Genomic DNA, 13,098 nt, shown 5'->3' with positions numbered 1-13,098 from the left:
ACACACACACACACACACACACACACACACACACACACACACACACATAAACAGCTTAAACATGGGCAAGCAAACACACACAAATTTTCTCGAAGATTCCAGTAATCCAGGTAGGAAATGTGGGTGATTTTCCATGAGTTTATTCCAGCCTCTAGTCCAGCTGCAGCATGTAGTCTAAAGGATGCACTGCAGCAACTCATCAGGGTATCTTCAACAGGGGCCTCCCAAAGCCATGATCTTCAGCATCGGGAAGGGCTAAGGCAACATGTACCTAGGAAAACCATTCATTTCCAGTTCCCTTCCATACCACAACTCATTCCAACTTGAACATTTATTGCCACTGTTCCTTCTTTGTCAACCCCAAATTAGCAGCACTGCAGGAGCATCTTCAATCACATGGACTGCCACATTTCAGGAAGATGGTTCACTACCACCACCTCAGTGGCAAGTAAAGGTGGGCCACAAAGTGCTAGTTTGTCAGTGCGGTGGGCCGGAGGGGTTACAGTTTTTCAAGAAGGCAGTTCACCACCACCTTCTCAAGGGCAACTAGGTATAGGCAATAAAATGCTAGCCCAGCCAGCGATGCCCACATCCCACAAATGAATAAAAAAAACCTGGAAAACAGCAATAAATACAGTTTAGACTAAAATCCTATTTGAGACTGAATGGAAGTCAGTTAAATCAATTTTATTTGTAGGCATGAGTTCAGTGTGGAAGGAGGTGTATTTCTCTATCAAAGCCGCCTTAGATGAATGTCATAATTTTGTTTAAAATAAAAACTTACCGATCAGGCAGTCAGCCAGAAGTGAATTGAACCAGATGTTGAGATTTATACCAATGAGGAGAACTCGTTTTAATGTAAAAAGCAACAAGAATTTAGGGCAAAAATTAATTTCTTTCAAGACCACAGGAGTTCTCTCCACTGTACTGATCAATATTTATCCCTTAGCCAGCATTACTCAAACAGATGATCTGGCCATTAATCACATTGCTTTTTGTGGGAGTTTGCTGCACACAAATTGACTACTTTATTTACGACATTACAGGAACTATTACACTCAATTGACTCAATTACCTAAATGATTCAAGGACGTCAAAAGAACTGTGAAACTCCAAAATCTTTCTTTCTATTGAATAAAAATCAAACTCCATTCATATAATTTTTTAAAATACGAATCCTGCAAATAAAAACTTGACTCATTTAAGAAAAAATTCATAGATTTGGCCCTGCTGACTGTGCTGGCATTAATAGCTCATCCTTAGTTGCCCTTGAGAAGGTAGTAGTGAGCTGCCTTCTTGAATTGCTGCAATTCATTTATAGAATCATTGAGTCATGTAGCAACGTTTCTGAAGTTTTTCATTCTTAGAATTATTGTTTAAATCTCTTCTGCACCCTATCCAGTGCCTTCACATCTTTCCTATCATGTGGTACCCACAACTATACACATTACTCCAGATGAGGCCTAACAAGCGTCTTGTACAAGTTCAACATCACCTCCTTGCTCTTGTACTCTATGCCCTTGTTTATAAAGCTGAAATCTCTGTATGCTTTATTAACTGCTCTCTTCATTTGCTCTGCCACCTTCAATGATCTGTGCACATATACAACCAGGTATATCTGCTCTTGCACTCAATTTAGAATTGTACCCCTATTGCATATTGTCATTCAGTGTTCTTCCCACACCTTGTCGATGCACACAGTAGATGCAGAGAGGTTGTTTCACCTTGTGGGAGAGTCTAGGACCAGAAGGCAAAGTCTTATGATGGAGAGACGGTAATTGAAGCAGTTGATGATGGTTGGATCTAGTAAACTACCCTAAGGGACTCTTGTGGCACAGTGGTTATGTCCCTTACTTCTGAGCCAGGATTCTGGGGTTCAACTTCCACCTGCTCCAGATATGTGTTATAATGTATCTAATCAGGTTGATTAAGAAATATTTGCCCTGAGGAATTTCTGTAGAGATGTCCTGGAGCTGAGACGACCGACCTCCAACAACCCCAACTCTGTTCCTTTGTGTTTGGTATGACTGATACTGATTGCAGCTTTGCTAGGGCTCTTTGATGCCACACTCAGTCAAAAGTGGGTTTGATATCCAGCTCAGTCACTCTCACTTCCCCACTGTAATTCAACTCTTTTGTCCATGTTTGAAACCAGACTGTTGTGAGGTCAGAAGTTGAGTGGCCCTTGCAGATCCCAAACTGAATGACAGTGAGCAAGTTATTGCCAAGGAAATGATGTTTGACAGCACTGTTGATGACAGCTCCCATCACTTTACTGAAGATTGATACTGGACTGACGCAGCAGTAATTGGCTTGCCTAGATTTATTGTGAATTTTGAATGTAAGACGTACCTGGGCAATTTTCCACATGTTGGGTAGATGCCAGTGTTGTAGCTTAACTGGAACAGCTCAGCTAGGGGCATGGTACATTCTAAAGCTCCAGTGTTAATGACTATTGCTGGAATATTGTCAGGACAAATAGTCTTTGCAGTAACAAGTGTCTTCAGCGGTTAGGAACCTGTTTCTGCTTAGTATCTTCACTGCTTGTATGTGGCTCATTGGCTGAGTTGCTTCGTATCCATCATGGAGGCTGCAGAAAAGTCTAATCATTTTTTCCGGCAAATTGTGCATACACCATCGGAGGAATAGGGAACATGTTCATTTATGGTGTTCACTGCCAATATCACTAAAGCAGTGAAAATGTTGCTTCATCAATCCCATGGCTAGGAGAGGAACATTTCTCGAACAGGTGAGCCTTCTTATGTTAACACAGAGTGTCCCTGATTTATGAACTTCCAACTTACAAACCTTTGCAGTTACGAACATGATCCTATATATGGTGTATAATTTTAAAGACCTGACATGTGAACATTTCCTGTACTTATGAACAGCCGGGTTATATTGTCCTGCATTGTGCTCTGACTTGCAAACGGACTCAGAAATGGAACCCGTTCGCAACTGGGGACTGTCTGTACAGCACTTGCTACAGATCCTCATTGAGATTGGCACAGTCAACTCACAAGCAGCCCAGAGCAATAACTGGGGTTTGGAGGAACATGACCCAACCATTAAATTAGTGTTGCTTTGTGGCAGAATTTACAAAAGTTTAGCAGAAACTGAAGACAAACCACATTGTTTCTCTGTAGTGACGAGAAGCAGCAGAGAATACAATGATAAATGTCTGAGACAACAGCCTCCAAACAGATGCCTTAAAGTCCCTCGGATTGTCTGAAGGTCATGCACATATTAGGACATGTCTGAAGCAATTTGTAAGCAATGAGCTGCACTTGCACTGGGTGAGACCTAGAACGACCACACAGTTTTTGAATGTGTATTTTTGAGATTTATAACACAAGCACAGTATCCCACTAATTAAAAGAGTTTTGAGGAGCTGCTGTATAACTACCATAAAAAGTTTAAACAATTCCAATTTTGGGAATGCTTTCTGGGCCACCATCCAACACTGTGCCAAAATAAAATAATGATGGTGCCTGAAACGATTAATTTTCTCATCTATTTTTGTAAATACCAGCTCGACATCCTGTTTGTTCAGCATTGAATGTTCCTTCGGCAGCATAGATGCAGGGAGGATGGTTCCCCTTGCTGGGGTTAGATCCAGGTGGTAACACAATCTCAGAAAAATGGGTTGCCCATTTAGAAATGAGATGATGAGGAGGAATTTCATTGAGATGGAATTTCTTCTTTGGAATTCTCTAACCCAGAGGGCTGTGAATGTTGTTTCATTAACTGTATAGATTTACTGGAAAGCATGCAAAAAAGATTTACAAAAATGTTACCAAGACTGGAGGGTTTGAGTTATAAGGAGAGGCTGGATAGGCTGGGACTTTTACCCTGGAGTGGAGGAGGCTGAGGGTTGATCTGAGAGTGATTTATAAAATCATGGGGGCATAGATAAAGTCTGTTCCCCAGGGTAGCAGAGTCCAAAACTAGAGGGCAAAGGTTTAAGGTGAGAGAGGAAAGATTTAAAAAGGACCTGAAGGGCAACTTTTTCACATAGAATGTGTGTATATGGAGCAAGCTGCCAGAGGAAGTGGTAGAGGTGAGTACAATTACAACATTAAAAGGACACTTGGACAGGTACATGGATAGGAAAGGTTTCGAGGGATATGGGCCAATTGCAGGCACATGGGACTAGCTCAATTTAGGAAACCTGGTTGGCCATCAATGAGTTGGGCTGAAGTGTCTGTTTCTGTGCTGTATGTCTGTATGACTCTATTTATCAATGAAATATGTTAATTGAATATGTTCAAGGCAGATACTGACAGATTTCTAAATATTAAAGACATCAAGTGATATGGGGGATAGTGTAGGAGAATAGCATTGAGGTAGATGTCATCCATGATCTGGTTGAATGGCAGAGCAGGCCTAAAGAGCTGAATGACCTACTCCTACTCCTATTTCTTATGTTCCGAAGATCAGGTTATTAGGTCTTGTGGATTAAAAGATAAATATTTACTGGTATTCTCCTGCTTTTCTTTGAAAAAATGCCATGGAATATTTTACATTCAGCCTAGATGACAGTAAGGCCCTGATTTGGCACCTCATCCAAAGGATTGGACTGCTTGACAATGCAGTACTCACTCTGTACTGTAACAAAGTGCCAGTCTTGATTTTATATTCGGGATTTCTGGTGTGGATCTTGATCTATGACCTCAGACTTAAAGATGGCTCTGCTACAACTGAACTGCAGCTGTAACCATGAACAGAGGGAAGAATAGATACATATGAGTTACTCTAGAACTAGCAATAACAGGCACAGGGTGGTTATAGAGAAAGATGTGAGATACTCAGGACTTGAGGTTCACAAGAAGCTATGTAACAACTATAGAAGTTATAATAGATCGCCAGACATCTGTTTTTCCAACTGGCCCTGTGATGAAGCTTGACTAAGCTCCAAGAATGGATAATATTCTTAGCTAAGCTGCCAATGTTGACACAGCTTGCAAAAGAGTGACAGTTTTGCTTGGCTAACATTTTTTTATTCCCTTGTAATAGTTACTTTCTTCTTTGAATACTTTTTTTAATGTCTGCATGTTTATTTAGACACGACTAGGAGTTGTGAAGTGGATAAAAGCTTTTTATCATTGATATTGTGCATGGCTGTTCTTGATTGATGCCTACTTGAAGTTTAAGTTGTGCATGTTTTCACAGCAGATTTTCAAAATTTTGTACCTTATTGTGTCAGCTCAATTATACTTTCATAGACTTCCAGCTTGGAAAAAAGCTCATTCACTCTGTGAATATTAGGAGAATGGCATAGAGGATACATGAGGATGTGGAAGGCATTAGGATATGAAGGGTGATGGAGGGGACATGGCAAACATGAAGAAACGTGGAGAAGATTGCTGGCATGGGGGTGGCTGGGGGGCGAGGGATGAAGGTTCAAGGACCTGATACTCATAAAGAAATAACAAAGAACAATATAACACAGGAATTGGCCCTTTTGTCCATTGAGCCTACCCTGCCACATGACATCTTTCTAAATTAAGAACCTGTCGCCTCTATTTTGTTCAAATTCATCTATTACTTGCCTATTCATGTACGTGTCAAGATTCCTCTTAAATGTTGCTTTGTATCTGCTTCTACCATTTCCTCTGGCAGTGCATTCCAGACACTTACCAACCTCTGTGTAAAAAAACTTGCTTCTGGTATCTCCTTTAAACCTTCCCCCTTTCACCTTAAACCAAAGTCCCCTAGTAATTGACATTTCTACCCTGGGAGAAAGACTCTGACTATCCATTCTATCCGCATCTCTCAAAATTTTGTAAATCCGTGTTAGGTCGCTCCACAACTTTCGATGTTCAAGTAAAATCAAACTGAATTTTTCCAATCTCTCATCACAGCTAATACCCTCCAAACCAGGTAACAGCCTGGTACAACTTTTCTGTATCTTGTCCAATGCCCTCACATCCTTCTGGTAGTGTGGTAAGCAGAACTTTATGCAATATTCTAAATGTGGCCTAACTAAACTTCTACACAGCTGCAATGTGACTTGCTAATTTTTACAATCTATACCCCGACCGATGAAGGCAAGCATGCCATACACCTTCTTGACTACCTTATTCACTTATGTTGCTACTGTCAGGATACTATGGACCTGTATGCCTAGATCCCTCTGTATGTTAATGCTTCTAAGAGTTCTACCATTTACTGTATACTTCTCTCCAGCATTAGACCTTCCAACATGCATTACCTTGCAATTGTTCGGATTAAATTCCATCAGCCATTTCTCCACCTATCTGTATCCTGCTGTATCCTCTGGCAATCCTCCTCACTATCTGCAGCGCCCCCAAACTTTGTGTTGTCCACTAACGTACTAGTCAGACCTCCTACATTCTCCTCCAAATCATGCATGCACATATTATATTACAAACAACAGGGATCTGAGCGCTGATCACTGCAGAACACCACTGGTCACAGATCTCCAATCAGAAAAACACCATTCCATCGCTACTATCTGTCTTTTATGACTAAGCAGTTCTGTATCCATTTTACCAGCTCACAGCGGATACCATGTGACTTCACCTTCTGTATCAGCCTGCCATGGGACTTTGTCAAAGGCCTTGCTAACGTCTTTGTAGACAACATCCACAACCCAAGGCCCGAAACGTCAGCCTTTCTGCTCCTATGATGCTGCTTGGCCTGCTGTGTTCATCCAGCTCTGCACCTTGTTGTCTCCAACCTTCATCAATCATCTTTGTCACTTCCTCAAAAAACTCAGTCAAGTTTGTGAGCCAAGCCCTCCCCTGCACAAGGAGATGCTGAGTACTCATAATAAGTCCATTCTTCTCCAAATGCAAGTAAATCCTGTCCCTAAGAATGTTCTCCAATAATGTTCCTATCACTGATGTAAGGCTCACTGGCCTGTAATTTCTCAGATTATCCCTGTTGCCCTTCTTAAACAAAGGAACATTGATTAATTGCCACTCCTCTGGGACCTCGCCTGTGACTAAAGTGGACATAAAGATTTCATACAAGGCCCCAGCAATTTCCTCCCTTGCCTCTTTCAGCATTCTAGGACAGATCCCGACAGGTTCAGGGACTTGTCTATATTAATGCTTTTCAAAACACCCAACACCTTTTTTATATCAACATACCCTAGAATACCAACATTACCCTCTCCAGACTCTCCATCCTTTACTTCTTTTGCCACTGTGAATATCGATTCAAAGTATTTATCAAGGATCTCACCCACACTCTCTGGATCCATGCATAAATTTCCTCCTTTGACCTTGAATGGACCTAACCTTTCCTGAGCTTGCTCCTTATATAGACACAAAAAGCTTTGGAATTTTCCTTAATCCTATTTACTAAGGGTATTTCATGGCCCCTTTTAGCCCTCCTAAATCCTTGTTTAAGTTCTTTCCTCCCACCTCAAGCCGCACCTCCATCTCCTACCGACCAACCTCATCCCGCCCCCTTGACCTGTCTGTCCTCCCTGGACTGACCTATCCCCTTCCTAACTCCTTGCCTACACTCACCTTTCCTGGCCCCATCCCCGCCTCTTCGACCTGTTTGTTTCCTCTCCACCTATCCTCTCCTCTATCCCTCTTCTATCCGCCTCCCACTCTCTCCCTATTTATTTCAAAACCCCCTTCCCCTCCCCTTTTTCTGATGAAGGGTCTAGGCCCGAAACGTAAAGCCTCTCTGCTCCTATGATGCTGCTTGGCCTGCTGTGTTCATCCAGCCCTGCACCTTGTTGTCTCGGATTCTCCAGCATCTGCAGTTCCTACTATCTCTTAAGTTCTTTCCTGCTTTCTTTGTATTTCTCCATTGCTCTGTCTGTCGTCAGCTTCCTGAACCTTACATATGCTTTCTTTCTCTTTCTGACTCAGCTCATAATTTATCTTGTCATCCAAAATTCCTGAATCTTGTCATCCTTAACTTTTACTTATTCCTACCTGAAAGATGTGGACTTACCCTGAAACCCCAAACTACATGCCCCAGTTCCTGCCTAATGTTATCATAGTTAGGCTTGCCCCAATTCAGCACATTCACCTGAGGACTAGTCTTATCCATAAGTATCTTAAATCTTATGGAATTATGGTCACTGTTCCCAAAATGGTCCCCCATTGAAACGTCAATCACCTGTATGGGCCCAGTAAATGGAGGTGGGCTTTCTAGTGTACCAGCCTTGCCAGTTCTGTTTCTGCCTTGAATCTGCCTCTAGGTGTTTCATCTTCTGCCTCTCCAGAGGAAAAAATAGGGTAGATTAGTCCTGTTTTAATGTAGATGGATCGTTGGAGCCAGGAATATTCCCAACTCATGCTTCAAAACTCCTTCTTTTTAAATTTCTACAATTACATCATAGATTACATTCTGATCCCTTGAGGTCGGAAAAACAACACAGTGTACTTTCAACTTCACCAATGATTACTGAGGTGAGAGCCCAATAGTAGTCATTGCCCATTCTATCAGGGCAGAAAGTAATATATCTGGTAAAGGAATTTCTTTGTGTGGGTACATTTGTGTTTGTGGAGAGAGAGAGAGATGCTGATTTCAATGGTCTAGTTATGTGCGTGTAGATAACCAGAACTCTATGCTGTTAAAGCTTTGTGGAGTCAGCTGTCCTGGATGCTAATTAACTGCAGCTCACGTGGAGACAGAGATCACAGTAGCCAGTAGTAAAACCTTTATTAGTTGGGTCTAACTAAACTAGCTAAAGATGACTTGAATTTATACCATCCCTTATCAGCTTATACCATCACTGCCTCAAAGCACTTCATGCTATGAATTATATTTGGTGCATCCAGGATGTAGCCTTTAGGGAGTTTTACAATGATATTCTCTAGAGACAAGTCAGGAACTAATACCAATAATCACTTCAAAGTGGCAATCAACTGCACCCTTTATGTATTTGTTGACTCATTCAAACTTCCTGAGCAAGTATTAGTTCTTTTACTACAGCATTTCTTTCTTTTCACAATTTTTCTTCCTTTTTAAACTGTTGAAAAGACCATAAACTCTGTTCCCTAGACACTCATCCCACCACCTCTCTGGCTATTGCATTGTATTATAATCCTTGTAGAGAACATTAACATTTGAAAAGAAATTTGATCTACCGATGAATGACTGAAAGGATTATACATGTTTCCAAAGTTTTAAGATATTTACTATAACAGTCAAATTAAAAGCAACATTGACTAAATACTATTTCAACAGACAATTGATACTCTAAACTTCAAAAAAGATTTCCTATTTAAGTTTTAAAATGATTGAAATAGTTATATTTCACTGTATCCCTTAAGTTGGTGTTCTACCCTCCTGTAACGAGTCCTAAGTTACTTTCAGATCAGAGGATTTGTTTTCTTTCTTTTCCTTTCAAAGTCAGATAATTCTTAATCTTAGAGTTGACATTGACAATAAGAGATATACAAAAGGTTCTTGCCTCTTGTAGGCAACTCTGCCAGTCTCATTTAAATCTCTATGAAATTGATCTCTTCAATTTGAGTGAGTTCTTACCACATTCTTCCGTATGATGATCTACAGACAAATTATTGCCTTAATCTTTCTGCTTTCTCCCTCAGATTTTTCTCTGACTCTGTGTGAAGTTCAACGATATTTAAGAATATCTGCATTGAATAACTTCTATGGACTCTTTCCCTTCCAGTGTCCACCTCCATGTAAAGATGAACCATATGGGCTTTGTATCCAGAAAAGCTAATTAACTCTAGACTCCTTAACACCATTCTATCTTAGAAATAAATAGACAGTTTAAAGTATAACCATTTACAAAACCATTCTTAACACATCCCTGGGACTTGGAAACAAAGTCTATCCACTGTCAGCACAGCAGGTCTGGTCATTGTCTACAAACGTGAATATCTTACACCATCTTCCCAGTAAGATAACAGGGCCCTGCCCCTTTAATCTTTATCAACCAAACAACGACGCTTGTCAATAGAAGAATTCAGAACAGGTCACATGACTCTTTCATTCCGCTATTTTAAATTAAAGACATGTCCCCAGAATAAAACAATTTTGCACAATCCTGTCTTTGCAATGCTTTGGCTGAACAAACCTGTATAGGACCATAGCATTCTTCGACCCTGTGCTGAATTTCAGACCCCATACCTTCTCCATTGTAAACTGTGCTTACTCTGTGAAATCACCCAATTTAGTCCTGTCTCAATTCATCTCTGAGACTGTAATCCATAGTGTTAGACTCCCAAGACAGGAGAAATTACCTGCACCTAATTTGTCTAGTGCCTTAATAATTTTATATGATTCAATTAGATCGCTTCTCATTCTTTTAACCACTGGGAGTAAATGCCTAGTATTTTAGTTAATTCTTCTACATATGACAGCCCCTCTATCCTGGATATAAATATAAAATCAGCAAGAAAATAGTGTTTGAGTTAGATTGCTTCATATGATTAGAAACTTCAAAGTTAAAATGTATTGATTCAAGCTTGATGAATATACTTTAACTGATTGGTATCTATTTTAACAGGGTTTGAGCTGCTCTGGAATATTTTACAGGGGCATCAAGTGGTTTAGCAGTAAAGTGCTCAGACAATATTATTTGTCAGAAAACAAAGATCTTTCTCAAGAAGACTTTATGTGCCACTATCTCCAAATCAGACTATAGCAAATCTATTGGAACTTAGTTGGATAGATTGAATGGTCATGGTTTTAAAAGAATTACAGACTTACCAAGCATTCTGCAATTGACTTGGCCCCAGAATTAGGAATGATCAGCTTGTTACTTTGAAATTCACGCAATTAGTACAGGGGCCTCTTTGAAAAGACAGACCAGGGCTTTCAAACATAAACCATCTCATTTTCTCCAGAGCATTCTGTGCATTCCTTATCCCATTTTACCGCGAAGTCCTTGTCATTTGTAAATTAACTCCCTCCATACGAACTTTCCGCAGGGATCTCATTCCAGTTAAATAGTGTTGCTTGAAAATATTTATCCTGTTTTGATAAATTACCCTCCAGCCTTTTTTACTTGAGAAAAACGCTTAAAAACTGTATCAAGAAAATATAACAAACCATCTAAAATTTAATGCAATTGAATTCCTCAATGTCAATGCTCAAGCTATCAGAAATACCCATCTAGTAACCAAATCTGTAGTGTGTCCACTGTGACACATGTTTTTATTCTCCCTGCAGAAAGAAGAGATGCAATAGCAAATGGATTCTAGAACAAATGGAGCAGGAGAGAGAGTGTCTTTACAAAGATATTTCTTTCCTTTTTAACAGATCTCCCTGTAAAGTGTTAAATGACAGACTCTGAGAAATAAACAACTTAAATGACATGAAAGTTATATCCGCTTGTCCAACGATAAGGAGACCAATCTGAAAGCTCAGAAACATGAACATACTTTATCATTCACAAGCAGATGCTCAGAGAAGAGAGAAAATTATTGCTGGTATCAGATTCTGCTCTGGCCAACAAAAGTTTAGATATCAGATGGCAGAACAAAAACACAGTTTAAAAAAAAGGATATGTTTTGAAATTGTTAGGATGGTTCACTTGCTGTCACTTTGACCTCTGAGACAGAAGATAGCAGGGTCAAGTTCTATTGAATAGACCTGGGAGTATGTAATCTTAAACTGGCACTGAGGTGCAGCATTGAGCAAATGCTCTATTGTTGGAGGTGGTCGACTTTAGCTGAGATTTCCAAATGGGGCCTGTTAGGGTGGATCTAAACACTGCAGTGTGGGATCTGGAGAGTGGTTTCCTTACTGTTCTTGCCAGCAGTACTCTTTCAAATAATGTTCCAGGAAAAGTAACAATTTATCTTGTTTTGATATTTGGGGTATTTCTGTGTGGATAATAGTTGTTGAGTTGTTTACAAAATAGTGCATTGTAGGTTTCATAATATTATTGTGAAGCCACTGAGACATAGCTGAGAGATGTGATAATCTATGCATCTTTATGGACTGGAGTGAGGCTCTCAAATTAAGTAAAACAATTACAGAGCTACAGGGAAAGAGTAGGAGTGTGGGACTAATTGATCAGTCCTGTAGACACGCTCAAACATCTACATCGGTCGCTAGGGATGGGCGACAAATGCTGGCCTTGCTGGGAACATCCACGTTCCACAAGAGAACTTTTTAAAAGACACAATATTTAGTAAGCAGGACGGAAAACTCTGATGGCATTTTCCTCCAGTTTGACCCTTGGGTGAAAATGGCCAAACTTCTCAGCTCACAGATGAGGACAATATGGCATAATAACCCATTGGATGCAACTTGCTAGAGCACAGATGATGCTCAGGAGACAACTTCAAAATAAACAACAACTAAACATTTCCTGTTTTACATCTACTAAAGGTTCTCTTGTTATCCTGAAACTTCAAATAACTAATAGTACTTAGCCAAGAAAAGGTTTTATATATTGCTCTTAATAATTTGGACCAATGTCATCAACTTGTATCCCAAAATTCCTAAGCAAACAACCACATGAGAGTACAAAATTTGAATGATTTTTAATCCTTTTGCAATGTAGCCATTGCTGGCCAGATGGGCATTTGTTGCCCATCCTTAATGGCCTTAGAACTGAATAGATCTCTAGGCCGTTTCAGAGCGCAGTTAAAGTTTACTATATTTCTGTGGGTCTGGAGTCACATGTAGGTGCAGCAGGGTAAGGATTACAGATTTCCTTCTCTAAAGTACGTAAGTAAATCGGATGGGGTTTTGTGACAAGCAACAATGGTTGCCATTTTAATTCCTTTTAATTCCAGATTTTCATTGAACTAAGATTTTATGATTTACCATGGTGGGATTTGAAAATCTCTCCAGAGAATTAGTCTCAGACTCTAACTTACCATTTCAGTAACATAACACTATACCACTAAACCAATTCCATCCCTCATTGAAAAGGATCGAAGCTTTTTGTCTTGTACTTATCAGGACAAACACAAGAATGCCAAATTTCAGACAATCACAACACTTCATACATCAGGCAAAAGGGCGTTGATTGGCCAAGGTATTATAATGGAGAAAGCAATGGTGAGCTACAGGCTTCCTAAGCTGCTGAGTGATTCAGAAAAAGGCACAAGACTTGAATAGTTTCCAAAAAGTGAGTTCCTGAATATGAATGTATATCATTCTAGCAAGTGTAAA

General features: G+C 40.0%; 1 protein-coding gene across 2 annotated transcripts in view; it reads right to left on the bottom strand.

Annotated features, from left to right (window-relative positions):
- Positions 1-13,098, bottom strand: part of LOC109916803 (fibroblast growth factor 1-like) — a 43,529-nt gene that overhangs the window by 15,118 nt on the left and 15,313 nt on the right. Inside the window, exon 1 of one of the 2 annotated variants that reach the window (XM_020516548.2) lies at positions 10,678-10,931. The exons of the other annotated variant lie outside the window; for it this stretch is intronic. The gene's annotated coding sequence lies outside the window, so the exon portion shown is untranslated. Of the gene's footprint in view, positions 1-10,677; positions 10,932-13,098 lie in introns of those variants that run through there. 2 annotated transcript variants of the gene reach the window in all.

This window comes from Rhincodon typus, chromosome 12 (assembly GCF_021869965.1).
Source record: "Rhincodon typus isolate 14 chromosome 12, sRhiTyp1.1, whole genome shotgun sequence".
NCBI classification, from domain to species: domain Eukaryota; kingdom Metazoa; phylum Chordata; class Chondrichthyes; order Orectolobiformes; family Rhincodontidae; genus Rhincodon; species Rhincodon typus.
This window is presented reverse-complemented; position numbering and strand designations above follow the sequence as displayed.